This window comes from Ovis canadensis, chromosome 25 (genome assembly GCF_042477335.2).
Source record: "Ovis canadensis isolate MfBH-ARS-UI-01 breed Bighorn chromosome 25, ARS-UI_OviCan_v2, whole genome shotgun sequence".
NCBI lineage: Eukaryota > Metazoa > Chordata > Mammalia > Artiodactyla > Bovidae > Ovis > Ovis canadensis.
In genome coordinates this window covers 15,752,322-15,779,816 of record NC_091269.1, presented here as the reverse complement: position 1 = coordinate 15,779,816, position 27,495 = coordinate 15,752,322, and positions in this window count along the sequence as shown.

Sequence of the window (27,495 nt, the reverse complement as noted above, 5' to 3'; positions counted from 1 at the left end):
TCACGTGGGCCCCACAGGGAAATCACGTGGGCCCCACCCGGAAATCACGTGGGCCCCACCCGGAAATCATGTGGGCCCCACGGGGAAATCACGTGGGCCCCACGGGGAAATCACGTGGGCCCCCAGGGGAAATCACGTGGGCCCCACGGGGAAATCACGAGGGCCCCCAGGGGAAATCACGTGGGCCCCCAGGGGAAATCACGTGGGCCCCACGGGGAAATCACGTGGGCCTCAAGTGGAAATCAGGTGGGCCCCACGGGGAAATCACGTGGGCCCCACGGGAAAATCACGTGGGCCCCAACCGGAAATCACGTGGGCCCCACGTGGAAATCACGTGGGCCCCACCCAGAAATCACGTGGGCCCCACCGGGAAATCACGTGGGCCCCCAGGGGAAATCACGTGGGCCCCCAGCGGAAATCACGTGGGCCCCACGGGGAAATGACATGGGCCCCACGGGGAAATCACGTGGGCCCCACCCGGAAATCACATGGGCCCCACGGGGAAATCACGTGGGCCCCCCGGGGAAATCACGTGGGCCCCACGGGGAAATCACGTGGGCCCCCAGTGGAAATCACGTGGCCCCCACCCGGAAATCACGTGGGCCCCACCCTGAAATCACGTGGGCCCCACGGGGAAATCACGTTGGCCCCCAGGGGAAATCACGTGAGCCCCCAGGGGAAATCACGTGGGCCCCACCCGGAAATCACGTAGGCCCCACGGGGAAATCACGTGGGCCCCACAGGGAAATCACGTGGGCCCCACCCGGAAATCACGTGGGCCCCACGGGGAAATCACGTGGGCCCCACCCGGAAATCACGTGGGCCCCACGGGGAAATCACGTGGGCCCCCAGGGGAAATCACGTGGGCCCCCAGGGGAAATCACGTGGGCCCCCAGGGGAAATCACGTGGGCCCCACGGGGAAATCACGTGGGCCTCAAGGGGAAATCAGGTGGGCCCCACGGGGAAATCACGTGGGCCCCACGGGGAAATCACGTGGGCCCCAACCGGAAATCACGTGGGCCCCACGTGGAAATCACGTGGGCCCCACCCGGAAATCACGTGGGCCCCACGGGGAAATCACGTGGGCCCCCAGGGGAAATCACGTGGGCCCCCAGGGGAAATCACGTGGGCCCCCAGGGGAAATCACGTGGGCCCCACGGGGAAATCACGTGGGCCTCAAGGGGAAATCAGGTGGGCCCCACGGGGAAATCACGTGGGCCCCACGGGGAAATCACGTGGGCCCCAACCGGAAATCACGTGGGCCCCACGTGGAAATCACGTGGGCCCCACCCAGAAATCACGTGGGCCCCACGGGGAAATCACGTGGGCCCCCAGGGGAAATCACGTGGGCCCCCAGGGGAAATCACGTGGGCCCCACGGGGAAATCACATGGGCCCCACGGGGAAATCACGTGGGCCCCACCCGGAAATCACATGGGCCCCACGGGGAAATCACGTGGGCCCCACGGGGAAATCACGTGGGCCCCCTGGGGAAATCACGTGGGCCCCCAGGAGAAATCACGTGGGCCCCCAGGGGAAATCATGTGGGCACCACGGGGAAATCACGTGGGCCCCACCCGGAAATCACGTGGGCCCCCCGGGGAAATCACGTGGGCCCCACCGGGAAATCACGTGGGCCCCACGGGGAAATCACGTGGTCCCCCAGGGGAAATCACTTGGGCCCCCAGGGGAAATCACGTGGGCCCCACGGGGAAATCACGTGGGCCTCCAGGGGAAATCACGTGGGCCCCCAGGGGAAATCACGTGGGCCCCACGGGTAAATCACGTGGGCCCCCAGGGGAAATCACGTGGGCCCCCAGGGGAAATCACGTGGGCCCCACGGGGAAATCACGTGGGCCCCACACGGAGATCACGTGGGCCCCACCCGAAAATCACGTGGGCCTCACGGGGAAATCACGTGGGCCCCCAGGGGAAATCACGTGGGCCCCACGGGGAAATCACGTGGGCCCCCAGTGGAAATCACGTGGCCCCCACCCGGAAATCACGTGGGCCCCACCCTGAAATCACGTGGGCCCCACGGGGAAATCACGTGGGCCCCCAGGGGAAATCACGTGAGCCCCCAGGGGAAATCACGTGGGCCCCACGGGGAAATCACGTGGGCCCCACAGGGAAATCACGTGGGCCCCACCCGGAAATCACGTAGGCCCCACGGGGAAATCACGTGGGCCCCACAGGGAAATCACGTGGGCCCCACCCGGAAATCACGTGGGCCCCACGGGGAAATCACGTGGGCCCCACCCGGAAATCACGTGGGCCCCACGGGGAAATCACGTGGGCCCCCAGGGGAAATCACGTGGGCCCCCAGGGGAAATCACGTGGGCCCCAAGGGGAAATCACGTGAGCCCCAGGGGAAATCAAGTGGGCCCCACGGGGAAATCACGTGGGCCCCACTGGGAAATCACGTGGGCCCCACGGGGAAATCACGTGGGCCCCACGGGAAAATCACGTGGGCCCCACCGGGAAATCACGTGGGCCCCACTGGGAAATCACGTGGGCCCCCAGGGGAAATCACGTGGGCCCCCAGGGGAAATCACGTGGGCCCCACAGGGAAGTCACTTGGGCCCCGAGGGGAAATCACGTGGGCCCCCAGGGGAAATCACGTGGGCCCCACGGGGAAATCAGGTGGGCCCCACGGGGAAATCACGTGGGCCCCACGGGGAAATCACGTGGGCCCCACGCGGAAATCACGTGGGCCACACCCGGGAATCACGTGGGCCCCACGGGGAAATCACGTGTGCCCTCAGGGGAAATCACGTGGGCCCCACGGGGAAATCACGTGGGCCCCATCCGGAAATCACGTGGGCCCCCAGGGGAAATCACGTGGGCCCCACGGGGAAATCACGTGGGCCCCCAGGGGAAATCACGTGGGCCCCACGGGGAAATCACGTGGGCCCCATGGGGAAATCACGTGGGCCCCACCCGGAAATCACGTGGGCCCCATGGGGAAATCACGTGGGCCCTACGGGGAAATAACGTGGGTCCCACGGGGAAATCACGTGGGCCCCCAGGGGAAATCACTTGGGCCCCACCCGGAAATCACGTGGGCCCCACCCGGAAATCACGTGGGCCCCACGGGAAATCACGTGGGTCCCACGGGGAAATCACGTGTGCCCCCAGGGGAAATCACGTGCGCCCCCAGTGGAAATCACGTGGGCCCCCAGGGGAAATCACGTGGGCCCCACGGAGAAATCACGTGGGCCCCCAGGGGAAATCACGTGGGTCCCCAGGGGAAATCACGTGGGCCCCACGGGGAAATCACGTGGGCCCCCAGGGGAAATCACGTGGGCCCCCCGGGGAAATGACGTGGGCCCTCAGGGGAAATCAGGTGGGCCCAACGGGGAAATCACGTGGGCCCCACGGGGAAATCACGTTGGCCCCCAGGGGAAATCAGGTGGGCCCAACGGGGAAATCACGTGGGCCCCACGGGGAAATCACGTTGGCCCCACCCGGAAATCACGTGGGCCCAACGGGGAAATCACGTGGGCCCCCAGGGGAAATCACGTGGGCCCCCAGGGGAAATCACGTGGGCCCCACGCGGAAATCACGTGGGCCCCACGCGGAAATCACGTGGGCCCCACGGGGAAATAACGTGGGCCCCGCCCGGAAATCACGTGGGCCTCACGGGGAAATCTCGTGGGCCGCCATGGGAAATCACGTGCGCCCCCAGGGGAAATCACGTGGGCCCCACGGGGAAACCACGTGGGCCCCCAGGGGAAATCACGTGGGGGCCCAGGGGAAATCACGTGGGCCCCATGGGGAAATCACGTGGGCCCCACGGGGAAATCACGTAGGCCCCACGGGGAAATCACGTGGGCCCCACCCGGAAATCACGTGGGCCCCACCCGGAAATCACGTGGGCCCCACGGGGACATCACGTGGGCCCAGAGGGGAAATCACGTGGGCCCCCAGGTGAAATCACGTGGGCCCCACGGGGAAATCACGAGGGCCCCACCCGGAAATCCCGTGGGCCCCCAGGGGAAATCACGTGGGCCCCCAGGGGAAATCTCGTGGGCCCCCAGGGGAAATCACGTGGGCCCCACGGGGAAATCACGTGGCCCCTCAGGGGAAATCACGTGGGCCCCCAGGGGAAATCACGTGGGCCCCACGGGGAAATCACGTGGCCCCTCAGGGGAAATCACGTGGGCCCCCAGGGGAAATCACGTGGGCCCCACGGGGGAAATCACGTGGGCCCCCAGGGGAAATCACGTGGGCCCCACGGGGAAATCACGTGGGCCCCACCCGGAAATCACGTGGGCCCCACGGGGAAATCACGTGGGCCCCCAGGGAAAATCACGTGGGCCCCCAGGGGAAATCACGTGGGACCAACGGGGAAATCACGTGGGCCCCCTGGGGAAATCACGTGGGCCCCACGGGGAAATCACGTGGGCCCCCAGGGGAAATCACGTGGGCCCAACGGGGAAATCACGTGGGCCCCCAGGGGAAATCACGTGGGCCCCACGGGGAAATCACGTGGGCCCCACCCGGAAATCACGTGGGCCCCACGGGGAAATCACGTGGGCCCCCAGGGGAAATCACGTGGGCCCCACGGGGAAATCACGAGGGCCCCACCCGGAAATCACGTGGGCCCCCAGGTGAAATCACGTGGGCCCCCAGGGGAAATCAAGTGGGCCCCTCGGGGAAATCACCTGGGCCCCCAGGGGAAATCAGGTGGGCCCCACGGGGAAATCACGTGGGCCCCACGGGGAAATCACGTGGGCCCCAACCGGAAATCACGTGGGCCCCACGTGGAAATCACGTGGGCCCCACCCGGAAATCACGTGGGCCCCACGGGGAAATCACGTGGGCCCCAAGGGGAAATCAGGTGGGCCCCACGGGGAAATCACGTGGGCCCCACGGGGAAATCACGTGGGCCCCAACCGGAAATCACGTGGGCCCCACGTGGAAATCACGTGGGCCCCACCCGGAAATCACGGGGGCCCCACGGGGAAATCACGTGGGCCCCCAGGGGAAATCACGTGGGCCCCACGGGGAAATCACGTGGGCCCCACCCGGAAATCACGTGGGACCCACGGGGAAATCACGTGGGCCCCAAGGGGAAATCAGGTGGGCCCCACGGGGAAATCACGTGGGCCCCCAGGGGAAATCACGTGTGCCCCAGGGGAAATCACGAGGGCCCGCAGGGGAAATCACGAGGGCCCCACGGGGAAATCACGTGGGCCCCCAGGGGAAATCACGTGGGCCCCCAGGGGAAATCACGTGGGCCCCCAGGGGAAATCACGTGGACCCCCAGGGGAAATCACGTGGGCCCCACGGGGAAATCACGTGGGCCCCACGGGGAAATCACGTGGGCCCCACCCGGAAATCACGTGGGCCCCACAGGGAAATCACGTGGGCCCCACCCGGAAATCACGTGGGCCCCACGGGGAAATTACGTGGGCCCCACCCGGAAATCACGTGGGCCCCCAGGGGAAATCACGTGGGCCCCACGGGGAAATCACGTGGGCCACACGGGGAAATCACGTGGGCCCCACCCGGAAATCACGTGGGCCCCACGGGGAAATCACGTGGGCCCCCAGGGAAAATCACGTGGGGGCCCAGGGGAAATCACGTGGGCCCCATGGGGAAATCACGTGGGCCCCACGGGGAAATCACGTAGGCCCCACGGGGAAATCACGTGGGCCCCACCCGGAAATCACGTGGGCCCCACCCGGAAATCACGTGGGCCCCACGGGGAAATCACGTGGGCCCAGAGGGGAAATCACGTGGGCCCCACGGGGAAATCACGTGGGCCCCACGGGGAAATCACGAGGGCCCCACCCGGAAATCCCGTGGGCCCCCAGGGGAAATCACGTGGGCCCCCAGGGGAAATCTCGTGGGCCCCCAGGGGAAATCACGTGGGCCCCACGGGGAAATCACGTGGCCCCTCAGGGGAAATCACGTGGGCCCCCAGGGGAAATCACGTGGGCCCCACGGGGAAATCACGTGGCCCCTCAGGGGAAATCACGTGGGCCCCCAGGGAAAATCACGTGGGCCCCCAGGGGAAATCACGTGGGACCAACGGGGAAATCACGTGGGCCCCCTGGGGAAATCACGTGGGCCCCACGGGGAAATCACGTGGGCCCCCAGGGGAAATCACGTGGGCCCAACGGGGAAATCACGTGGGCCCCCAGGGGAAATCACGTGGGCCCCACGGGGAAATCACGTGGGCCCCACCCGGAAATCACGTGGGCCCCACGGGGAAATCACGTGGGCCCCCAGGGGAAATCACGTGGGCCCCACGGGGAAATCACGAGGGCCCCACCCGGAAATCACGTGGGCCCCCAGGTGAAATCACGTGGGCCCCCAGGGGAAATCAAGTGGGCCCCTCGGGGAAATCACCTGGGCCCCCAGGGGAAATCAGGTGGGCCCCACGGGGAAATCACGTGGGCCCCACGGGGAAATCACGTGGGCCCCAAGCGGAAATCACGTGGGCCCCACGTGGAAATCACGTGGGCCCCACCCGGAAATCACGTGGGCCCCACGGGGAAATCACGTGGGCCCCAAGGGGAAATCAGGTGGGCCCCACGGGGAAATCACGTGGGCCCCACGGGGAAATCACGTGAGCGCCAACCGGAAATCACGTGGGCCCCACGTGGAAATCACGTGGGCCCCACCCGGAAATCACGGGGGCCCCACGGGGAAATCACGTGGGCCCCCAGGGGAAATCACGTGGGCCCCACGGGGAAATCACGTGGGCCCCACCCGGAAATCACGTGGGACCCACGGGGAAATCACGTGGGCCCAAGGGGAAATCAGGTGGGCCCCACGGGGAAATCACGTGGGCCCCCAGGGGAAATCACGTGTGCCCCAGGGGAAATCACGAGGGCCCGCAGGGGAAATCACGAGGGCCCCACGGGGAAATCACGTGGGCCCCCAGGGGAAATCACGTGGGCCCCCAGGGGAAATCACGTGGGCCCCCAGGGGAAATCACGTGGACCCCCAGGGGAAATCACGTGGGCCCCACGGGGAAATCACGTGGGCCCCACGGGGAAATCACGTGGGCCCCACCCGGAAATCACGTGGGCCCCACAGGGAAATCACGTGGGCCCCACCCGGAAATCACGTGGGCCCCACGGGGAAATCACGTGGGCCCCACCCGGAAATCACGTGGGCCCCCAGGGGAAATCACGTGGGCCCCACGGGGAAATCACGTGGGCCACACGGGGAAATCACGTGGGCCCCACCCGGAAATCACGTGGGCCCCACGGGGAAATCACGTGGGCCCCCAGGGAAAATCACGTGGGCCCCCAGGGGAAATCACGTGGGACCAACGGGGAAATCACGTGGGCCCCACGGGGGAATCACGTGGGCCCCAGGGGGAAATCACGTGGGCCCCCAGGGGAAATCACGTGGGCACCACGGGAAAATCACGTGGGCCCCCTGGGGAAATCACGTGGGCCCCACGGGGAAATCACGTGGGCCCCCAGGGGAAATCACGTGGGCCCCCAGGGGAAATCACGTGGGTCCAACGGGGAAATCACGTGGGCCCCCAGGGGAAATCACGTGGGCCCCACGGGGAAATCACGTGGGCCCCACCCGGAAATCACGTGGGCCCCACGGGGAAATCACGTGGGCCCCCAGGGAAAATCACGTGGGCCCCACGGGGAAATCACGAGGGCCCCACCCGGAAATCACGTGGGCCCCCAGGTGAAATCACGTGGGCCCCAAGGGGAAATCACGTGGGCCCCAGGGGGAAATCACTTGGGCCCCCGGGGGAAATCACGTGGGCCCCAACCGGAAATCAGGTGGGCCCCACGGGGAAATCACGTGGGCGCCACCCGGAAATCACGTGAGCCCCACCCGGTAATTACGTGGGCCCCACGGGGAAATCAGGTGTGCCCCACGGGGAAATCACGTGGGCCCCCAGGGGAAATCACGTGGGCCCCCTGGGGAAATCACGTGGGCCCGCAGGGGAAATCACGTGGGCCCCACGGGGAAATCACGAGAGCCCCCAGGGGAAATCACGTGGGACCCCAGGGGAAATCACGTGGGCCCCACGGGGAAATCACGTGGGCCCTCAGGGGAAATCAAGTGGGCTCCACGGGGAAATCACGTGGGCCCCACGGGGAAATCACGTGGGCCCCATGGGGAAATCACGTGGGCCCCACCCGGAAATCACGTGGGCCCCACGGGGAAATCACGTGTGCCCCCAGGGGAAATCACGTGGGCCCCCTGGGGAAATCACGTGGGCCCCACGGGGAAATCACGTGGGCCCCACCCGGAAATCACGTGGGCCCCACGGGGAAATCACGTGTGACCCCAGGGGAAATCACGTGGGCCCCCAGCGGAAATCACGGGGGCCCCAGGGGAAATCACGTGGGCCCCACGGGGAAATCACGTGGGCCCCACGGGGAAATCACGTGGGCCCCACGCGGAAATCACGTGGGCCACACCCGGGAATCACGTGGGCCCCACGGGGAAATCACGTGTGCCCTCAGGGGAAATCACGTGGGCCCCACGGGGAAATCACGTGGGCCCCATCCGGAAATCACGTGGGCCCCCAGGGGAAATCACGTGGGCCCCACGGAGAAATCACGTGGGCCCCCAGGGGAAATCACGTGGGCCCCACGGGGAAATCACGTGGGCCCCACCCGGAAATCACGTGGGCCCCACCCGGAAATCACGTGGGCCCCATGGGGAAATCACGTGGGCCCTACGGGGAAATAACGTGGGTCCCACGGGGAAATCACGTGGGCCCCCAGGGGAAATCACTTGGGCCCCACCCGGAAATCACGTGGGCCCCACCCGGAAATCACGTGGGCCCCACGGGAAATCACGTGGGTCCCACGGGGAAATCACGTGGGCCCCCAGGGGAAATCACGTGCACCCCCAGTGGAAATCACGTGGGCCCCCAGGGGAAATCACGTGGGCCCCACGGAGAAATCACGTGGGCCCCCAGGGGAAATCACGTGGGTCCCCAGGGGAAATCACGTGGGCCCCACGGGGAAATCACGTGGGCCCCCAGGGGAAATCACGTGGGCCCCACGGGGAAATGACGTGGGCCCTCAGGGGAAATCAGGTGGGCCCAACGGGGAAATCACGTGGGCCCCACGGGGAAATCACGTTGGCCCCAGGGGAAATCAGGTGGGCCCAACGGGGAAATCACGTGGGCCCCACGGGGAAATCACGTTGGCCCCACCCGGAAATCACGTGGGCCCAACGGGGAAATCACGTGGGCCCCCAGGGGAAATCACGTGGGCCCCACGGGGAAATAACGTGGGCCCCGCCCGGAAATCACGTGGGCCTCACGGGGAAATCTCGTGGGCCGCCATGGGAAATCACGTGCGCCCCCAGGGGAAATCACGTGGGCCCCACGGGGAAACCACGTGGGCCCCCAGGGAAAATCACGTGGGGGCCCAGGGGAAATCACGTGGGCCCCATGGGGAAATCACGTGGGCCCCACGGGGAAATCACGTAGGCCCCACGGGGAAATCACGTGGGCCCCACCCGGAAATCACGTGGGCCCCACCCGGAAATCACGGGGGCCCCACGGGGAAATCACGTGGGCCCAGAGGGGAAATCACGTGGGCCCCCAGGGGAAATCACGTGGGCCCCACGGGGAAATCACGAGGGCCCCACCCGGAAATCCCGTGGGCCCCCAGGGGAAATCACGTTGGCCCCCAGGGGAAATCTCGTGGGCCCCCAGGGGAAATCACGTGGGCCCCACGGGGAAATCACGTGGCCCCTCAGGGGAAATCACGTGGGCCCCCAGGGGAAATCACGTGGGCCCCACGGGGAAATCACGTGGCCCCTCAGGGGAAATCACGTGGGCCCCCAGGGGAAATCACGTGGGCCCCACCCGGAAATCACGTGGGCCCCACAGGGCAATCACGTGGGCCCCACCCGGAAATCACGTGGGCCCCACGGGGAAATCACGTGGGCCCCACCCGGAAATCACGTGGGCCCCCAGGGGAAATCACGTGGGCCCCACGGGGAAATCACGTGGGCCACACGGGGAAATCACGTGGGCCCCACCCGGAAATCACGTGGGCCCCACGGGGAAATCACGTGGGCCCCCAGGGAAAATCACGTGGGCCCCCAGGGGAAATCACGTGGGACCAACGGGGAAATCACGTGGGCCCCACGGGGGAATCACGTGGGCCCCAGGGGGAAATCACGTGGGCCCCCAGGGGAAATCACGTGGGCACCACGGGAAAATCACGTGGGCCCCCTGGGGAAATCACGTGGGCCCCACGGGGAAATCACGTGGGCCCCCAGGGGAAATCACGTGGGCCCCCAGGGGAAATCACGTGGGCCCAACGGGGAAATCACGTGGGCCCCCAGGGGAAATCACGTGGGCCCCACGGGGAAATCACGTGGGCCCCACCCGGAAATCACGTGGGCCCCACGGGGAAATCACGAGGGCCCCCAGGGGAAATCACGTGGGCCCCACGGGGAAATCACGAGGGCCCCACCCGGAAATCACGTGGGCCCCCAGGTGAAATCACGTGGGCCCCCAGGGGAAATCACGTGGGCCCCTCGGGGAAATCACCTGGGCCCCCAGGGGAAATCACGTGGGCCCTCAGGGGAAATAACGTGGGCCCCCAGGGGAAATCACGTGGGCCCCACGGGAAAAACACGGGGGCCCCCAGGGGAAATCACGTGGGCCACACGGGGAAATCACGTGGGCCCCCCGGGGCAATCACGTGGGCCCCACCCGGAAATCACGTGGGCCCCACGGGGAAATCACGTGGGCCCCACCCGGAAATCACGTGGACCCCACAGGGAAATCACGTGGGCCCCACGGGGAAATCACGTAGGCCCCACAGGGAAATCACGTGGGCCCCACCCGGAAATCACGTGGTCCCCACGGGGAAATCACGAGGGCCCCAGGGGGAAATCACTTGGGCCCCCGGGGGAAATCACTTGGGCCCCACCCGGAAATCAGGTGGGCCCCACGGGGAAATCACGTGGGCGCCACCCGGAAATCACGTGAGCCCCACCCGGTAATTACGTGGGCCCCACGGGGAAATCAGGTGTGCCCCACGGGGAAATCACGTGGGCCCCCAGGGGAAATCACGTGGGCCCCCTGGGGAAATCACGTGGGCCCGCAGGGGAAATCACGTGGGCCCCACGGGGAAATCACGAGAGCCCCCAGGGGAAATCACGTGGGACCCCAGGGGAAATCACGTGGGCCCCACGGGGAAATCACGTGGGCCCTCAGGGGAAATCACGTGGGCTCCACGGGGAAATCACGTGGGCCCCACGGGGAAATCACGTGGGCCCCATGGGGAAATCACGTGGGCCCCACCCGGAAATCACGTGGGCCCCACGGGGAAATCACGTGTGCCCCCAGGGGAAATCACGTGGGCCCCCTGGGGAAATCACGTGGGCCCCACGGGGAAATCACGTGGGCCCTACCCGGAAATCACGTGGGCCCCACGGGGAAATCACGTGTGCCCCCAGGGGAAATCACGTGGGCCCCCCGCGGAAATCACGTGGGGCCCAGGGGAAATCACGTGGGCCCCACGGGGAAATCACGTGGGCCCTCAGTTGAAATCACGTGGACCCCACGGGGAAATCACGTGGGCCCCACGGGGAATTCACGTGGGCCCCACGGGGAAATCACGTGGGCCCCCAGGGGAAATCACGTGGGCACCACGGGAAAATCACGTGGGCCCCACGGGGAAATCACGTGGGCCCCACGGGGAAATCACGTGGGCCCCACGGGGAAATCACGTGGGCCCCCAGGGGAAATCACGTGGGCCCCACCCGGAAATCACGTGGGCCCCCAGGGGAAATCACGTGGTCCCCCAGGGGAAATCACGTGGGCCCCACGGGGAAATCACGTGGGCCCCACGGGGAAATCACGTGGGCCCCACCCGGAAATCACGTGGGCCCCACAGGGAAATCACGTGGGCCCCACCCGGAAATCACGTGGGACCCACGGGGAAATCACGTGGGCCCCATCCGGAAATCACGTGGGCCCCCAGGGGAAATCACGTGGGCCCCACGGGGAAATCACGTGGGCCACACGGGGAAATCACGTGGGCCCCACCCGGAAATCACGTGGGCCCCACGGGGAAATCACGTGGGCCCCCAGGGAAAATCACGTGGGCCCCCAGGGGAAATCACGTGGGACCAACGGGGAAATCACGTGGGCCCCACGGGGGAATCACGTGGGCCCCACGGGGAAATCACGTGGGCCCCCAGGGGAAATCACGTGGGCCCCACGGGGAAATCACGTGGGCCCCACGGGGAAATCACGTGGGCCCCACCCGGAAATCACGTGGGCCCCACAGGGAAATCACGTGGGCCCCACCCGGAAATCACGTGGGACCCACGGGGAAATCACGTGGGCCCCATCCGGAAATCACGTGGGCCCCCAGGGGAAATCACGTGGGCCCCACGGGGAAATCACGTGGGCCCCACGGGGAAATCACGTGGGCCCCACCCGGAAATCCCGTGGGCCCCACGGGGAAATCACGTGGGCCCCCAGGGAAAATCACGTGGGCCCCCAGGGGAAATCACGTGGGACCAACGGGGAAATCACGTGGGCCCCACGGGGAAATCACGTGGGCCCCACGGGGAAATCACGTGGGCCCCCAGGGGAAATCACGTGGGCCCCCAGGAGAAATCACGTGGGCCCCACGGGGAAATCACGTGGCCCCTCAGGGGAAATAACGTGGGCCCCCAGGGGAAATCACGTGGGCCCCACGGGGAAATCACGTGGGCCCCCAGAGGAAATCACGTGGGCCCCACGGGGAAATCACGTGGACCCCACGGGGAAATCACGTGGGCCCCACCCGGAAATCACGTTTGCCTCACGGGGAAATCACGTGGGCCCCACCCGGAAATCACGTGGGCCCTACGGGGAAATCACGTGGGCCCCACGGGGAAATCACGTGGGCCCCACCCGGAAATCACGTGGGCCCTACCCGGAAATCACGTGGGCCCCACGGGGAAATCACGTGGGCCCCCAGGGAAATCACGTGGGCCCCACGGGGAAATCACGTGGGCCCCCAGGGGAAATAACCTGGGCCCCCAGGGGAAATCACGTGGGCCCCACGGGGAAATCACGTGGGCCCCAAGGGGAAATCAGGTGGGCCCCACGGGGAAATCACGTGGGCCCCACGGGGAAAACACGTGGGCCCCCACCGGAAATCACGTGGGCCCCACGTGGAAATCACTTGGGCCCCACCCGGAAATCACGTGGGCCCCACGGGGAAATCACGTGAGCCCCCAGGGGAAATCACGTGGGCCCCCAGGGGAAATCACGTGGGCCCCACGGGGAAATCACATGGCCCCACGGGGAAATCACGTGGGCCCCACCCGGAAATCACATGGGCCCCACGGGGAAATCACGTGGGCCCCACGGGGAAATCACGTGGGCCCCCTGGGGAAATCACGTGGGCCCCCAGGAGAAATCACGTGGGCCCCTAGGGGAAATCATGTGGGCACCACGGGGAAATCACGTGGGCCCCACCCGGAAATCACGTGGGCCCCCCGGGGAAATCACGTGGGCCCCACCCGGAAATCACGTGGGCCCCACGGGGAAATCACGTGGGCCCCCAGGGGAAATCACTTGGGCCCCAAGGGGAAATCACGTGGGCCCAACGGGGAAATCACGTGGGCCCCCGTGGGGAAATCACGTGGGCCCCCAGGGGAAATCACGTGGGCCCCACGGGGAAATCACGTGGGCCCCACCCGGAAATCACGTGGGCCCCACGGGGAAATCACGTGGGCCCCACGGGTAAATCACGTGGGCCCCACCCGGAAATCACGTGGGCCCCACGGGGAAATCACGTGGGCCCCCAGGGGAAATCACGTGGGCCCCACGCGGAAATCATGTGGGCCCCACCCGGAAATCACGTGGGCCCCACGGGAAAATCACGTGGGCCCCCAGGGGAAATCACGTGGGCCCCACGGGGAAATCACGAGGGCCCCACCCGGAAATCACGTGGACCCCCAGGGGAAATCACGTGGGCCCCCAGGAGAAATCACGTGGGCCCCACGGGGAAATCACGTGGCCCCTCAGGGGAAATAACGTGGGCCCCCAGGGGAAATCACGTGGGCCCCACGGGGAAATCACGTGGGCCCCCAGGGGAACTCACGTGGGCCCCCAGGGGAAATCACGTGGGCCCCACGGGGAAATCACGTGGGCCCCACACGGAGATCACGTGGGCCCCACCCGAAAATCACGTGGGCCCCACGGGGAAATCACGTGGGCCCCCAGGGGAAATCACGTGGGCCCCACGGGGAAATCACGTGGGCCCCCAGGGGAAATCACGTGGGCCCCACCCGGAAATCACGTGGGCCCCACCCGGAAATCACGTGGGCCCCACGGGGAAATCACGTGGGCCCCACGGGGAAATCACGTGGGCCCCCAGGGGAAATCACGTGGTCCCCACGGGGAAATCACGTGGGCCCCACGGGGAAATCACGTGGGCCCCCAGGGGAAATCACGTGGGCCCCACGGGGAAATCACGTGGGCCCCACGGGGAAATCACGTGAACCCCACGAGGAAATCACGTGGGCCCCCAGGGGAAATCACGTGGGCCCCCAGGTGAAATCACGTGGGCCCTACGGGGAAATCACGAGGGCCCCACGGGGAAATCACGTGGGCCCCCAGGGGAAATCACGTGGGCCCCACCCGGAAATCACATGGGCCCCACCCGGAAATCAAGTGGGCCCCACGGGGAAATCACGTGGGGCCCACGGGGAAATCACGTGGGCCCCCAGGGGAAATCACGTGGGCCCCACGGGGAAATCACGTGGGCCCCCAGTGGAAATCACGTGGCCCCCACCCGGAAATCACGTGGGCCCCACCCTGAAATCACGTGGGCCCCACGGGGAAATCACGTGGGCCCCCAGGGGAAATCACGTGAGCCCCCAGGGGAAATCACGTGGGACCCACGGGGAAATCACGTGGGCCCCACAGGGAAATCACGTGGGCCCCACCCGGAAATCACGTAGGCCCCACGGGGAAATCACGTGGGCCCCACGGGGAAATCACGTGGGCCCCAACCGGAAATCACGTGGGCCCCACGGGGAAATCACGTGGGCCCCACCCGGAAATCACGTGGGCCCCCAGGGGAAATCACGTGGGCCCCCAGGGGAAATCACTTGGGCCCCCAGGGGAAATCACGTGGGCCCCACGGGGAAATCACGTGGGCCCCCTGGGGAAATCACGTGGGCCCCCAGGGGAAATCACGTGGGCCCCCAGGGGAAATCACGTGGGCCCCACGGGGAAATCACGTGAGCCCCAGGGGAAATCAAGTGGGCCCCACAGGGAAATCACGTGGGCCCCACTGGGAAATCACGTGGGCCCCACGGGGAAATCACGTGGGCCCCACGGGAAAATCACGTGGGCCCCACCTGGAAATCACGTGGGCCCCACTGGGAAATCACGTGGTCCCCAGGGGAAATCACGTGGGCCCCCACGGGAAATCACGTGGGCCCCACAGGGAAGTCACTTGGGCCCCGAGGGGAAATCACGTGGGCCCCCAGGGGAAATCACGTGGGCCCCACGGGGAAATCACGTGGGCCCCACGGGGAAATCACGTGGGCCCCACGGGGAAATCACGTGGGCCCCACATGGAAATCACGTGGGCCACACCCGGAAATCACGTGGGCCCCACGGGGAAATCACGTGTGCCCTCAGGGGAAATCACGTGGGCCCCACGGGGAAATCATGTGGGCCCCATCCGGAAATCACGTGGGACCCCAGGGGAAATCACTTGGGCCCCACCCGGAAATCACGAGGGCCCCACCCGGAAATCACGTGGGCCCCACGGGAAATCACGTGGGTCCCACGGGGAAATCACGTGAGCCCCCACGGGAAATCACGTGGGCCCCACGGGGAAATCACGTTGGCCCCCAGGGGAAATCAGGTGGGCCCAACGGGGAAATCACGTGGGCCCCACGGGGAAATCACGTTGGCCCCACCCGGAAATCACGTGGGCCCAACGGGGAAATCACGTGGGCCCCCAGGGGAAATCACGTGGGCCCCCAGGGGAAATCACGTGGGCCCCCAGGGGAAATCACGTGGGCCCCACAGGGAAATCACGTGGGCCCCACCCGGAAATCACGTGGGCCCCACCCGGAAATCACGTGGGCCCCCAGGGGAAATCACGTGGGCCCCATGGGGAAATCACGTGGGCCCCCAGGGGAAATCACGTGGGCCCCACGGGGAAATCACTTGGGCCCCCAGGGGAAATCACGTGGGCCCCCAGGGGAAATCAGGTGGGGCTCACGGGGAAATCACGTGGACCCCCAGGGGAAATCACGTGGGCCCCACGGGAAAATCACGTGGGCCTCCAGGGGAAATCACGTGGGCCCCCAGGGGAAATCACGTGGGCCCCCAGGGGAATTCCCGTGGGCCCCACCCGGAAATCACATGGGCCCCACCCGGAAATCACGTGGGCCCCAGGGGGAAATCACGTGGACCCCACGGGGAAATCACGTGGGCCCCACCCGGAAATCACGTGGGCCCCACGGGGAAATCACGTGGGCCCCCAGGGGAAATCACGTGGGCCCCCAGGTGAAATCACGTGGGCCCCCAGGTGAAATCACGTGGGCCCCACGGGGAAATCACGTGGGCCCCACACGGAGATCACGTGGGCCCCACCCGAAAATCACGTGGGCCCCACGGGGAAATCACGTGGGCCCCCAGGGGAAATCACGTGGGCCCCACGGGGAAATCACGTGGGCCCCCAGTGGAAATCACGTGGCCCCCACCCGGAAATCACGTGGGCGCCACCCTGAAATCACGTGGGCCCCACGGGGAAATCACGTGGGCCCCCAGGGGAAATCACGTGAGCCCCCAGGGGAAATCACGTGGGCCCCACGGGGAAATCACGTGGGCCCCATAGGGAAATCACGTGGGCCCCACCCGGAAATCACGTAGGCCCCACGGGGAAATCACGTGGGCCCCACAGGGAAATCACGTGGGCCCCACCCGGAAATCACGTGGGCCCCACGGGGAAATCACGTGGGCCCCACCCGGAAATCACGTGGGCCCCACGGGGAAATCACGTGGGCCCCCAGGGGAAATCACGTGGGCCCCCAGGGGAAATCACGTGGGCCCCACGGGGAAATCACGTGAGCCCCAGGGGAAATCAAGTGGGTCCCACGGGGAAATCACGTGGGCCCCACTGGGAAATCACGTGGGCCCCACGGGGAAATCACGTGGGCCCCACGGGAAAATCACGTGGGCCCCACCGGGAAATCACGTGGGCCCCACTGGGAAATCACGTGGGCCCCCAGGGGAAATCACGTGGGCCCCCAGGGGAAATCACGTGGGCCTCACAGGGAAGTCACTTGGGCCCCGAGGGGAAATCACGTGGGCCCCCAGGGGAAATCACGTGGGCCCCACGGGGAAATCACGTGGGCCCCACGGGGAAATCACGTGGGCCCCACGGGGAAATCACGTGGGCCCCACGCGGAAATCACGTGGGCCACACCCGGAAATCACGTGGGCCCCTCGGGGAAATCACGTGTGCCCTCAGGGGAAATCACGTGGGCCCCACGGGGAAATCACGTGGGCCCCATCCGGAAATCACGTGGGCCCCCAGGGGAAATCACGTGGGCCCCACGGGGAAATCACGTGGGCCCCCAGGGGAAATCACGTGGGCCCCACGGGGAAATCACGTGGGCCCCACGGGGAAATCACGTGGGCCCCACCCGGAAATCACGTGGGCCCCACGGGGAAATCACGTGGGCCCCCAGGGGAAATCACGTGCGCCCCCAGTGGAAATCACGTGGGCCCCACGGGAAATCACGTGGGTCCCACGGGGAAATCACGTGGGCCCCCAGGGGAAATCACGTGCGCCCCCAGGGGAAATCACGTGGGTCCCCAGGGGAAATCACGTGGGCCCAACGGGGAAATCACGTGGGCCCCACGGGGAAATCACGTTGGCCCCACCCGGAAATCACGTGGGCCCAACGGGGAAATCACGTGGGCCCCCAGGGGAAATCACGTGGGCCCCCAGGGGAAATCACGTGGGCCCCACAGGGAAATCACGTGGGCCCCACCCGGAAATCACGTGGGCCCCACCCGGATATCACGTGGGCCCCACCCGGAAATCACGTGGGCCCCCAGGGGAAATCACGTGGGCCCCACGGGGAAATCACGTGGGCCCCCAGGGGAAATCACGTGGGCCCCACGGGGAAATCACCTGGGCCCCCAGGGGAAATCACGTGGGCCCCCAGGGGAAATCACGTGGGGCCCACGGGGAAATCTCGTGCGCCCCCAGGGGAAATCACGTGGGCCCCACGGGGAAATCACGTGGGCCCCCAGTGGAAATCACGTGGGCCCCCAGGGGAAATCACGTGGGCCCCCAGGGGAATTCACGTGGGCCCCAACCGGAAATCACGTGGGCCTCACGGGGAAATCTCGTGGGCCGCCATGGGAAATCACGTGCGCCCCCAGGGGAAATCACGTGGGCCCCACGGGGAAACCACGTGGGCCCCCAGGGGAAATCACGTGGGGGCCCAGGGGAAATCACGTGGGCCCCATGGGGAAATCACGTGGGCCCCACGGGGAAGCCACGTGTGCCCCGAGGGGAAATCACGTGTGCCCCACGCGGAAATCACGTGGGCCCCACCCGGAAATCACGTGGGCCCCACGGGGAAATCACGTGGGCCCCCAGGGGAAATCACGTGGGCCCCACGGGGAAATCACGTGGGTCCCACCCGGAAATCACGTGGGCCCCCAAGGGAAATCACGTGGGCCCCACGGGTAATCACGTGGGTCCCCAGGGGAAATCACGTGGGCCCCTCGGGGAAATCACGTGGGCCCCACGGGGAAATCACGTGGGCCCCACGGGGAAATCACGTGGGCCCCCAGGGGAAATCACGTGGGCCCCACCCGGAAATCACGTGGGCCCCACGGGGATATCACGTGGGCCCCCCGGGGAAATCACGTGGGCCCCACCCGGAAATCACGTGGGCCCCACCCGGAAATCACGTGGGCCCCACGCGGAAATCACGTGGGCCCCACGGGGAAATCACGTGGGCCCCCAGGGGAAATCACGTGTGCCCCACGCGGAAATCACGTGGGCCCCACCCGGAAATCACGTCGGCCCCACGGGGAAATCACGTGGGCCCCCAGGGGAAATCACGTGGGCCCCACCCGGAAATCACGTGGGCCCCACGGGGAAATCACGTGGGCCCCACGGGGAAATCACGTGGGCCCCACGGGGAAATCACGTGGGCCCCACGGGGAAATCACTTGGGCCCCACGCGGAAATCACGTGGGCCCCACGCGAAAATCACGTGGGCCCCACGGGGAAATCACGTGGGCCCCGCCCGGAAATCACGTGGGCCTCACGGGGAAATCTCGTGGGCCCCCAGGGGAAATCACGTGCGCCCCCAGGGGAAATCACGTGGGCCCCACGGGGAAACCAAGTGGGCCCCCAGGGGAAATCACGTGGGGGCCCAGGGGAAATCACGTGTGCCCCATGGGGAAATCACGTGGGCCAAACGGGGAAATCACGTAGGCCCCACGGGGAAATCACGTGGGCCCCACCCGGAAATCACGTGGGCCCCACCCGGAAATCACGTGGGCCCCACGGGGAAATCACGTGGGCCCAGAGGGGAAATCACGTGGGCCCCCAGGGGAAATCACGTGGGCCCCACAGGGAAATCACGTGGGCCCCACCCGGAAATCACGTGGGCCCCACCCGGATATCACGTGGGCCCCACCCGGAAATCACGTGGGCCCCCAGGGGAAATCACGTGGGCCCCACGGGGAAATCACGTGGGCCCCCAGGGGAAATCACGTGGGCCCCACGGGGAAATCACCTGGGCCCCCAGGGGAAATCACGTGGGCCCCCAGGGGAAATCACGTGGGGCCCACGGGGAAATCTCGTGCGCCCCCAGGGGACATCACGTGGGCCCCACGGGGAAATCACGTGGGCCCCCAGTGGAAATCACGTGGGCCCCCAGGGGAAATCACGTGGGCCCCCAGGGGAATTCACGTGGGCCCCAACCGGAAATCACGTGGGCCTCACGGGGAAATCTCGTGGGCCGCCATGGGAAATCACGTGCGCCCCCAGGGGAAATCACGTGGGCCCCACGGGGAAACCACGTGGGCCCCCAGGGGAAATCACGTGGGGGCCCAGGGGAAATCACGTGGGCCCCATGGGGAAATCACGTGGGCCCCACGGGGAAGCCACGTGTGCCCCGAGGGGAAATCACGTGTGCCCCACGCGGAAATCACGTGGGCCCCACCCGGAAATCACGTGGGCCCCACGGGGAAATCACGTGGGCCCCCAGGGGAAATCACGTGGGCCCCACGGGGAAATCACGTGGGTCCCACCCGGAAATCACGTGGGCCCCCAAGGGAAATCACGTGGGCCCCACGGGTAATCACGTGGGTCCCCAGGGGAAATCACGTGGGCCCCTCGGGGAAATCACGTGGGCCCCACGGGGAAATCACGTGGGCCCCACGGGGAAATCACGTGGGCCCCCAGGGGAAATCACGTGGGCCCCACCCGGAAATCACGTGGGCCCCACGGGGATATCACGTGGGCCCCCCGGGGAAATCACGTGGGCCCCACCCGGAAATCACGTGGGCCCCACCCGGAAATCACGTGGGCCCCACGCGGAAATCACGTGGGCCCCACGGGGAAATCACGTGGGCCCCCAGGGGAAATCACGTGTGCCCCACGCGGAAATCACGTGGGCCCCACCCGGAAATCACGTCGGCCCCACGGGGAAATCACGTGGGCCCCCAGGGGAAATCACGTGGGCCCCACCCGGAAATCACGTGGGCCCCACGGGGAAATCACGTGGGCCCCACGGGGAAATCACGTGGGCCCCACGGGGAAATCACGTGGGCCCCACGGGGAAATCACTTGGGCCCCACGCGGAAATCACGTGGGCCCCACGCGAAAATCACGTGGGCCCCACGGGGAAATCACGTGGGCCCCGCCCGGAAATCACGTGGGCCTCACGGGGAAATCTCGTGGGCCCCCAGGGGAAATCACGTGCGCCCCCAGGGGAAATCACGTGGGCCCCACGGGGAAACCAAGTGGGCCCCCAGGGGAAATCACGTGGGGGCCCAGGGGAAATCACGTGTGCCCCATGGGGAAATCACGTGGGCCAAACGGGGAAATCACGTAGGCCCCACGGGGACATCACGTGGGCCCCACCCGGCAATCACGTGGGCCCCACCCGGAAATCACGTGGGCCCCACGGGGAAATCACGTGGGCCCAGAGGGGAAATCACGTGGGCCCCCAGGGGAAATCACGTGGGCCCCCCGGGGAAATCACGAGGGCCCCCCCCGGAAATCACGTGGGCCCCCAGGGGAAATCACGTGGGCCCCCAGGGGAAATCTCGTGGGCCCCCAGGGGAAATCACGTGGGCCCCACGGGGAAATCACGTGGCCCCTCAGGGGAAATCACGTGGGCCCCCAGGGGAAATCACGTGGGCCCCACGGGGAAATCACGTGGCCCCTCAGGGGAAATCACGTGGGCCCCCAGGGGAAATCACGTGGGCCCCACGGGGAAATCACGTGGGCCCCACAGGGAAATCACGTGGGCCCCACGGGGAAATCACGTGGGCCCCACCCGGAAATCACGTGGGCCCCACGGGGAAATCACGTAGGCCCCACGGGGAAATCACGTGGGCCCCACGGGGAAATCACGAGGGCCCCACGGGGAAATCACGTAGGCCCCACGGGGAAATCACGTGGGCCCCCAGGGGAAATCTCGTGGGCCCCACCCGGAAATCACGTGGGCCCCACGGGGAAATCACGTGGGCCCCACGGGGAAATCACGTGGGCCCCCAGGGGAAATCACGTGGGCCCCACGGGGAAATCACGTGGGCCCCACGGGAAAATCACGTGGGCCCCCAGGGGAACTCACGTGGGCCCCACGGGGAAATCACGAGGGCCCCACCCAGAAATCACGTGGGCCCCCAGGGGAAATCACGTGGGCCCCCAGGGGAAATCACGTGGGCCCCACGGGGAAATCACGTCGCCCCTCAGGGGAAATAACGTGGGCCCCCAGAGGAAATCACGTGGGCCCCACGGGGAAATAACGTGCGCCCCCAGGGGAAATCACGTGGGCCCCCAGGGGAAATCACGTGGGCCCCACGGGGAAATCACGTGGCCCCACGGGGAAATCACGTGGGCCCCCAGAGGAAATCACGTGGGCCCCACGGGGAAATCACGTGGGCCCCACGGGGAAATCACGTGGGTCCCACCCGGAAATCACGTGGGCCCCACGGGGAAATCACGTGGGTCCCACCCGGAAATCACGTGGGCCCTACGGGGAAATCACGTGGGCCCCACGGGGAAATCACGTAGGCCCCACGGGGAAATCACGTGGGCCCCACACGGAAATCACGTGGGCCCTACCCAGAAATCACGTGGGCCCCACGGGGAAATCACGTGGGCCCCACGGGGAAATCACGTGGGCCCCCAGGGGAAATCACGTGGGCCCCAGGGGGAAATCACGTGGGCCCCCGGGGGAAATCACGTGGGCCCCACCCGGAAATCAGGTGGGCCCCACGGGGAAATCACGTGGGCGCCACCCGGAAATCACGTGAGCCCCACCCGGAAATCACGTGGGCCCCACGGGGAAATCACGTGGGCCCCACGGGGAAATCACGTGGGCCCCCAGGGGAAATCACGTGGGACCCAGGGGGACATCACGTGGGCCCCCGGGGGAAATCACGTGGGCCCCACCCGGAAATCACGTGGGCCCCACGGGGAAATCACGTGGGCCCCACGGGGAAATCAGGTGGGCCCCACGGGGAAATCACGTGGGCCCCACGGGGAAATCACGTGGGCCCCAGGGGAAATCACGAGGGCCCGCAGGGGAAATCACGAGGGCCCCACGGGGAAATCACGTGGGCCCCCAGGGGAAATCACGTGGGCCCCAGGGGGAAATCACGTGGGCCCCCGGGGGAAATCACGTGGGCCCCACCCGGAAATCATGTGCGCCCCACGGGGAAATCACGTGGGCGCCACCCGGAAATCACGTGAGCCCCACCCGGAAATCACGTGGGCCCCACGGGGAAATCACGTGGGCCCCAGGGGAAATCACGAGGGCCCGCAGGGGAAATCACGAGGGCCCCACGGAGAAATCACGTGGGCCCCCAGGGGAAATCACGGGGGCCCCACGGGGAAATCACGTGGGCCCCCAGGGGAAATCACGGGGGCCCCAAGGGGAAATCACGTGGGCGCCACCCGGAAATCACGTGAGCCCCACCCGGAAATCACGTGGGCCCCACGGGGAAATCAGGTGGGCCCCACGGGGAAATCACGTGGGCCCCCAGGGGAAATCACGTGGGCCCCAGGGGGAAATCACGTGGGCCCCCGGGGGAAATCATGTGGGCCCCACCCGGAAATCATGTGGGCCCCACGGGGAAATCACGTGGGCGCCACCCGGAAATCACGTGAGCCCCACCCGGAAATCACGTGGGCCCCACGGGGAAATCAGGTTGGCCCCACGGGGAAATCACGTGGGCCCCCAGTGGAAATCACGTGGGCCCCAGGGGAAATCACGAGGGCCCGCAGGGGAAATCACGAGGGCCCCACGGGGAAATCACGTGGGCCCCCAGGGGAAATCACGGGGGCCCCAAGGGGAAATCACGTGGGCCCCACGGGGAAATAACGAGGGCCCCCAGGGGAAATCACGTGGGCCCCCTGGGGAAATCACGTGGGCCCCCAGGGAAAATCACGTGGGCCCCACGCGGAAATCACGTGGGCCCCACCCGGAAATCACGTGGGCCCCACGGGGAAATCACGTGGGCCCCCAGGGGAAATCACGTCGGCCCCACGGGGAAATCACGTGGGTCCCACCCGGAAATCACGTGGGCCCCCCGGGGAAATCACGTGGGCCCCACGGGTAAATCACGTGGGTCCCCAGGGGAAATCACGTGGGCCCCTCGGGGAAATCACGTGGGCCCCACGGGGAAATCACGTGGGCCCCACCCGGAAATCACGTGGGCCCCACCCGGAAATCAAGTGGGCCCCACGGGGAAATCACGTGGGCCCCACGGGGAAATCACGTGGGCCCCCAGTGGAAATCACGTGGCCCCCACCCGGAAATCACGTGGGCCCCACGGGGAAATCACGTGGGCCCCACCTGGAAATCACGTGGGCCCCTCGGGGAAATCACGTGGGCCCCACGGGGAAATCACGTGGGCCCCACCCGGAAATCACGTGGGCCCCACGGGGAAATCACGTGGGCCCCACAGGGAAATCACGTGGGCCCCACCCGGAAATCACGTGGGCCCCACGGGGAAATCACGTGTGCCCCACCCGGAAATCACGTGGGCCCCCAGGGGAAATCACGTGGGCCCCCTGGGGAAAACACTTGGGCCCCCAGGGGAAATCACGTGGGCCCCACGGGGAAATCACGTGGGCCCCACGGGGAAATCACGTGGGCCCCACCTGGAAATCACTTGGGCCCCACGGGGAAATCAGGTGGGCCCCACGGGGAAATCACGTGGGCCCCCAGGGGAAATCACGTGGGCCCACTGGGGAAATCACGTGGGCCCCATGGGGAAATCACGTGGGCCTCACGGGGAAATCACGTGGGCCACACGGGGAAATCACGTGGGCCCCCAGGGGAAATCACGTGGGCCCCACCCGGAAATCACGTGGGCCCCACGGGGAAATCACGTGGGCCCCCAGGGAAAATCACGTGGGCCCCCAGGGGAAATCACGTGGGCACCCAGGGGAAATCACGTGGGCCCCACGGGGAAATCACGTGGGCCCCACCTGGAAATTACGTGGGCCCCACGTGGAAATCACGTGGGCCCACGGGGAAATCACGGGGGCCCCCAGGGGAAATCACGTGAGCCCCACGGGGAAATCACGTGGGCCCCCAGGGGAAATCACGTGGGCCCCACGGGGAAATCACATGGCCCCACGGGGAAATCACGTGGGCCCCACCCGGAAATCACATGGGCCCCACGGGGAAATCACGTGGGCCCCACGGGGAAATCACGTGGGCCCCCTGGGGAAATCACGTGGGCCCCCAGGAGAAATCACGTGGGCCCCTAGGGGAAATCATGTGGGCACCACGGGGAAATCACGTGGGCCCCACCCGGAACTCACGTGGGCCCCCCGGGGAAATCACGTGGGCCCCACCCGGAAATCACGTGGGCCCCACGGGGAAATCACGTGGGCCCCCAGGGGAAATCACTTGGGCCCCCAGGGGAAATCACGTGGGCCCCACGGGGAAATCACGTGGGCCCCCGTGGGGAAATCACGTGGGCCCCCAGGGGAAATCACGTGGGCCCCACGGGGAAATCACGTGGGCCCCACCCGGAAATCACGTGGGCCCCACGGGGAAATCACGTGGGCCCCACGGGGAAATCACGTGGGCCACACGGGTAAATCACGTGGGCCCCACCCGGAAATCACGTGGGCCCCACGGGGAAATCACGTGGGCCCCCAGGGGAAATCACGTGGGCCCCACGCGGAAATCACGTGGGCCCCACCCGGAAATCACGTGGGCCCCACGGGAAAATCACGAGGCCCCCAAGGGGAAATCACGTGGGCCCCACGGGGAAATCACGAGGGCCCCACCCGGAAATCACGTGGACCCACAGGGGAAATCACGTGGGCCCCCAGGAGAAATCACGTGGGCCCCACGGGGAAATCACGTGGCCCCTCAGGGGAAATAACGTGGGCCCCCAGGGGAAATCACGTGTGCCCCACGTGGAAATCACGTGGGCCCCAAGGGGAAGTCACGTGGGCCCCACGGGGAAATCACGTGGGCCCCACACGGAGATCACGTGGGCCCCACCCGAAGATCACGTGGGCCCCACGGGGAAATCACGTGGGCCCCCAGGGGAAATCACGTGGGCCCCACGGGGAAATCACGTGGGCCCCCAGGGGAAATCACGTGGGCCCCACCCGGAAATCACGTGGGCCCCACCCGGAAATCACGTGGGCCCCACGGGGAAATCACGTGGGCCCCACGGGGAAATCACGTGGGCCCCCAGGGGAAATCACGTGGTCCCCACGGGGAAATCACGTGGGCCCCCAGGGGAAATCACGTGGGCCCCACGGGGAAATCACGTGGGCCCCACGGGGAAATCACGTGAACCCCACGGGGAAATCACGTGGGCCCCCAGGGGAAATCACGTGGGCCCCACGGGGAAATCACGTGGGCCCCCAGGGGAAATCACGTGGGCCCCACCCGGAAATCACGTGGGCCCCACCCGGAAATCACGTGGGACCCACGGGGAAATCACGTGGGCCCCACGGGGAAATCACGTGGGCCCCACGGGGAATCTCGTGAGCCCCCAGGGGAAATCACGTGGGCCCCACGGGGAAATCACGTGGGCCCCACCCGGAAATCACGTGGGCCCCACGGGCAAATCACGTGGGCCCCACGGGGAAATCACGTGGGCCCCACGGGGAAATCACGTGGGCCCCACCCGGAAATCACGTGGGCCCCACGGGGAAATCACGTGGGCCCCCAGGGGAAATCACGTGGGCCCCACCCGGAAATCATGTGGGCCCCACCCGGAAATCACGTGGGACCCACGGGGAAATCACTTGGGCCCCACGGGGAAATCACGTGGGCCCCACGGGGAAATCACGTGGGCCCCACCCGGAAATCACGTGGGCCCCACGGGGAAATCACGTGGGCCCCCAGGGGAAATCACGTGGGCCCCACGGGGAAATCACGTGGGCCCAACGTGGAAATCACGTGGGCCCCACCCTGAAATCACGTGGGCCCTACGGGGAAATCACGTGGGCCCTACGGGGAAATCACGTGGGCCCCCAGGGGAAATCACGTGAGCCCCCAGGTGAAATCACGTGGGCCCTACGGGGAAATCACGTGGGCCCCCAGGGGAAATCACGTGGGCCCCCAGTGGAAATCACGTGGCCCCCACCCGGAAATCACGTGGGCCCCACCCTGAAATCACGTGGGCCCCACGGGGAAATCACGTGGGCCCCCAGGGGAAATCACGTGAGCCCCCAGGGGAAATCACGTGGGCCCCACGGGGAAATCACGTGGGCCCCACGGGGAAATCACGTGGGCCCCACCCGGAAATCACGTAGGCCCCACGGGGAAATCACGTGGGCCCCACAGGGAAATCACGTGGGCCCCAACCGGAAATCACGTGGGCCCCACGGGGAAATCACGTGGGCCCCACCCGGAAATCACGTGGGCCCCCAGGGGAAATCACGTGGGCCCCCAGGGGAAATCACTTGGGCCCCCAGGGGAAATCACGTGGGCCCCACGGGGAAATCACGTGGGCCCCCAGGGGAAATCACGTGGGCCCCCAGGGGAAATCACGTGGGCCCCACGGGGAAATCACGTGAGCCCCAGGGGAAATCAAGTGGGCCCCACAGGGAAATCACGTGGGCCCCACTGGGAAATCACGTGGGCCCCACGGGGAAATCACGTGGGCCCCACGGGAAAATCACGTGGGCCCCACCGGGAAATCACGTGGGCCCCACTGGGAAATCACGTGGCCCCCAGGGGAAATCACGTGGGCCCCCAGGGGAAATCACGTGGGCCCCACAGGGAAGTCACTTGGGCCCCGAGGGG